The sequence below is a fragment of the Mytilus galloprovincialis genome, chromosome 12 (assembly GCF_965363235.1).
Source record: "Mytilus galloprovincialis chromosome 12, xbMytGall1.hap1.1, whole genome shotgun sequence".
In the NCBI taxonomy this organism is placed as follows: Eukaryota; Metazoa; Mollusca; class Bivalvia; order Mytilida; family Mytilidae; genus Mytilus; species Mytilus galloprovincialis.
Genome location: NC_134849.1, coordinates 47,126,969 through 47,132,022, shown reverse-complemented (window position 1 = coordinate 47,132,022; position 5,054 = coordinate 47,126,969). Strand labels below are relative to the sequence as shown.

Below are 5,054 nucleotides of genomic sequence, written 5' to 3'. Positions count from 1 at the left end.
TGGGTAAAATTCAAATTTTGCTGATTATTTTGAAAATCTCTTCAGAAAGATAAAACCTTTGTTGTTGCCCTTAAATGACGAATTTTACCATTTTTTACATTTATTATTTCGAAACATTTCAATACCAAAATAATCAATTATAACAATATCTACAAATAAGTCAAGACGATTCCTTGCCCTTTGATGGTCATTCTACCATTTTTTTTTTTTATTTTCTTGTGTTTTGGCTTATATCGTAAAAACTTTTAACGATAGAGCCTTCAAAGAACAAAAATGACAAAGAAGATATCTTACATGACCAAAACCGTTATTAGACTCCTTGAAGTGTTTGTCCTTCATTGATAAATATCAATTCTCACATGATTACCATTTTTTGCCAATTTTCTTGATAACTTTTTTAGAGAAAAACAACCCTTTGATATAAGCAAGACAAGATCTACAAATCAGACATTTTAGCCTAAATCTGCGGTGAACTCGTTATTTGAGTTGTTATCCTATGATGTAAATGTTTAAAAACATGCGTTTTTTGTCTATTATCTTTAACACTATACAAGACAAAAACAAATTATAAGAAGGGAAAATTATCAGCAGTAAAAGATGAAATATGACTAAAACTTCCATTTTTAAAAAGAATAATTCACTTTAATGAAGTGCCGGTGTGCAACACGTGCTCTTTCGGGTATCTAGTAATATTTTGTCATGTGTGTATTTCTATTTTTCACTGAACTTCAATCAATGAAACTAAACGTAATCTTCAATATAAATATATATTAAGTCCCACCAACAGTCTTATCAGCTGGCATTGCGATTTTTTTAAAATTATTTTCTGAAGCATACACACAACTAATGAGATTTATTTTGGGGGATGGTTAATATAAATGATTGTGACGTTAAATTTATATTTTATAAAAATGAGAATATAGGTTGAATTCCAATGAGACAATTATCCGTCAGCTTTCAAATGATCGAATTCAATCAATTATAGGTCACTGTAAAGCATTCAACCATGAAAAACCCCATTCTGTATAATTGACTTTCAAAGGTTACGCCATAAGATAATTAAACGATTCAAAAATAACAAATAAGAGTCTGTTTAATTAATAACAGAAAAAATACGAAAAACAACAAGACAAACAAACACCAACCGAACTTCTGAATGATGCATAATTTATTTTGCTAAAAACATTTTCCAGCTAACTATAATATATGATTAACGTGAAAAATAAGAATAACACTTTTATCAACTGTCAAACGTATTTTAGGTGTATCTGGCGTTGTTCTTTTCCAATTACCTGTAAATTAGAAAACAGTTTTAATAACTATCGTGAAAATAAACACACGCAAATATCATAAAATAGGATGTCAAATAATCGCATGGAAATTTGATCAACTAACTTGAAAACTTAAATTTCCATATAATCGAAACAATCATTTTGACATTGATTATTTTGTTTCAAAGTTGTTTATTTTTTTACAAATATGAGAGTATTCACTGTTAATCTAAAAATTCACATTTTTATATATTAAATAAGAATTTAAAATTATAATATAATATTTTTTATAGGAATTCAAATTGAAACTTTTTGAAATGACAGATATCTAAGATTACAATTCTTCTAAATATCTTTGAAAAAACTTTATGATTACTTGTTTCTAATGATAATCTATTAAAAGTAAATGCATGTCATAACTTCAAAGTAAAATAGTATTAAAGAAAAACTCACATCAAATCTTTAACAGGTTTCTTGGTCAATTAGAAGATGTTTCTTTGTATTACCAAACTCAATTTCTGATACCCTGCCATCACCTTTAATGACAAATAATTGATAATTGAAAAGGAGGCATATCAAAAACGTAACACAGAGAGAGTTTTGAATTTCCTATGGAGCTCGGTATTTTTGTTATTTACTGCTTTTTTGTGTAATGATATTGAATACATGGAATAGGAAAGACTTATTTGGTATCATGGAATTTCTCCGTTGCTCAAATTGCATGGTTGCTTTGCTACTTGAAGAATTGTAAAATTAAAGGAACATAACTTTTTCGACATGGACAGTTTGGGAAATCATTACAGTTCTCCTATTCAAAGTTCATAGCACAATCTATTTGTAATGCCCGAATTTGAGTCGGATAATAAATTATCTTGTTTTACTGCAATGTTGCTGTTCGAGGGAATGTTAACCCATCGGAATCATAAATAGTATATCTAGTTCTTGAAATAATTTCTGTTACATAAATATACTTTGTCTCCAATATTTGAATATTATACACTCACCATTTTGATCTAAACGTTTAAAAACCATCATATTGTCGCTTTCTCTGCCATGCCCATTGACATGGAAGGCCAGATCTGCCGGATAAAAGTATCCAGCACCAGTATAGTCGTATGCTGAAAATTTGCATGGTAATGCAACCAATTCCCCTCGCCAGTTGAACTGTATATGTATATAAAAAAACACATTTATGTTAGTGTAATTTTTTATTTTCTTGGTTTCAAAGGTGAAATTGTAAAAACAATATTCAATAATCAACACATTATCATGATTATAACATATTCATTTTCTATTTCCTATTGTAAACGGATATCAATTGTTGTCTGATTCTTTATTTTTATAGGAATGTTTATTATAAAAAAAAATATATTTTATCCTTATTTATGTTACACAATGTGTAAGGATGTCTGCTTCAGACTCTGATCGATGCATTTACTGAGATCTTCACATGTTTTGGTGTGGATTGTTTTTCTTGGTCCTCTTAGTTTTTATATGTTGTGTGTTCCTTTTTTTTCTTTACTTATCTCTCTCTTATTTAATTCTCAAACCTATTAATGTTTTTTGGAATCAAAAGTTTCCCGATTTGTGACAAAATTTAAAAAGCGTTTCATTCATCAGTGTTGAATAAAATAAACTAGTTTCCTTAATAACAAAAAATGCGTGTGCTTTACTTATAACTAAGTCTCACCTTGTCATCGGCCATTATGTTACAAATGTTGTCACAGTACCAAGTACATTTGTTTTTGATACATGATATCCCGCATACATCATCAGCTACACATGTGTGGTGTCCAGATAATTCTGCTTGCATTATCTTCGCTTTGTAGCGATCGTATACTTCCTTAGCAACGAATAAATTTGGGTTGCTAAGAAGAGCATCTCTCTTACCGTAGGTCTTATACAAATAAGGAACTACAACTTTCTGAAAAAATTTCCTTCCTCGAATTCGAATTCGAAATCTTCTACGCCTCCATGCTTCGCAATCCTCAAAAAGGCAGACAAGGACCAAAGAAAACAACAAAATACATGTGACTTTCATCTACAATATACAAACTAAAACAACAAAACATTTTCTTTGTTTTGCAATATCTACGTAGGTACCTGTATTCCATGATGTAATAATATGATTTAACTTATCTTAGTAGAGATCGCATGTAGTTTAGTGAGATAGCAGTCAACAACAAAAACAAAAAAAGCCAAGAGACAAAAATAATGCGTAAAAAAGAAGATGTGGTATAATTTTCAATGATACAACTCTCAAAGAGACCAAAATGAAACACAAATTAACAACTATAGGTCGCTGTATTTCCTTATCAATGTCATCTTATGATCTCCTTCAAATACAATCATGTAAGGTCATATATATATAAAACAAAATTTATACTCGAGATAGATATCGCGTCATAAAGGCACTCGATTGTCTTAAGATCATGTTTACAAGTATAAGAAAAACAGCAATGATTATCAATTCAGGTCTTTTTTCCTGAATTTACTAAAAGTTTCTTTATAATTAAGACTCGTCTCAACACAGGATGTTGACATAACAATAGTATTTTCCGGTAATGTTTAATTTTATTTTTTGCTGTTAAATTTTAAAACAAAATCGATTACCTTGTTAGTATTTTCCAACTGAATGATACAAACACTACTTACCAACTATGTTTTTATACATAATGACATGTATTGAATTTCAATATTTACTCTTTACTTAGAAAAAAACAGACACAAATTAGATGATACACATGTTGTTTTATTTTGAATTATTGGAATGTCAGGTCACTTCTATGTAAACGCTAAAATCATTTTTTTTTTTTTTGAAAAACAATGCCAGTTTTTAGAAGAAAATCATATATCATATTGATCGTTTACTTTCTATTTTAAATTTCATTCGCATTTGTGAAATTTAAACTTATCTGTGAAATTCATAAATATGAAACCATTGTATTCTTTTTATTTTGCTACTGCTTTACGATCAACATAAGTAGGTTTTAAAAATCTTATTAATTGTCATAAACACAAGCAAAACAGTTTTCCATCATCATGTATTTTTAATTTATAATAATTTAGTTTGAGATATGGCATGTCATCCTATTCAAAATATAACGAACGTGTCACTTATTGGTTTAGTTCCAAAAAAGGTGTTCATATTATCATTGCGGATATGAAAATTGTTTTTCCGTTTAGTAGAAATATAGCTGTTTGTCTAATGTCCAAAAATGAGGTCTATTGTATCTATTAGAGATTTTCTGAAAAACTAATTAAAATCAAGCCATGTATTTTGAAGAAGTATTTTTAATAGGCATCATCATTATTATGACATAAATGGCTGTGATAGCATTAAGAAAATATTTAGAGCAGATATCAGCGTGCTCCATGAAGGTTGAAGGCGTAGCAGAACTTGAATGTATAAACATTCAGAAATTATTGATTTTGGTTTATTTTTTTTCAAAAAAGTAAAAAAGTTGGATTCTTTTTCATCTGCGTAGGATAATTCAGAAACATAATCATATTTGATATTGTCCGCTCTTTCGCCTTTTGTTGTGCAATAGCTCTGTTTGTCAAAACCAATCAATAAAATACAAGTCATGAGAATAATTTAATGCAACAAACATACAAGGATTGAAATTGTGTACGCCAGATGAGCGTTTTATCTAAAAAGAATTATCAGAGACGCTCAAATAAAAATGTTAAAACGGCAATGTAAGTTTCAAAGTTGAAAAGCATAGAGAAGCAAACACTTCTTAAGATTTGCTTAATACAGGTAAGTAATCTCTTCCGAGG

General features: G+C 29.0%; 1 long non-coding RNA gene across 1 annotated transcript; it reads right to left on the bottom strand.

The window, feature by feature from the left end:
* Window positions 1-1,150: 1,150 nt before the first annotated feature.
* Window positions 1,151-3,922, bottom strand: LOC143053993 (uncharacterized). The gene is made up of 5 exons (XR_012971532.1): window positions 3,885-3,922; window positions 2,962-3,312; window positions 2,276-2,435; window positions 1,725-1,807; window positions 1,151-1,292 (listed from the first exon to the last, which is right to left on the bottom strand). It is a non-coding gene; the product is annotated as an uncharacterized LOC143053993 (long non-coding RNA).
* Between the last annotated feature and the right edge of the window lie 1,132 nt (window positions 3,923-5,054).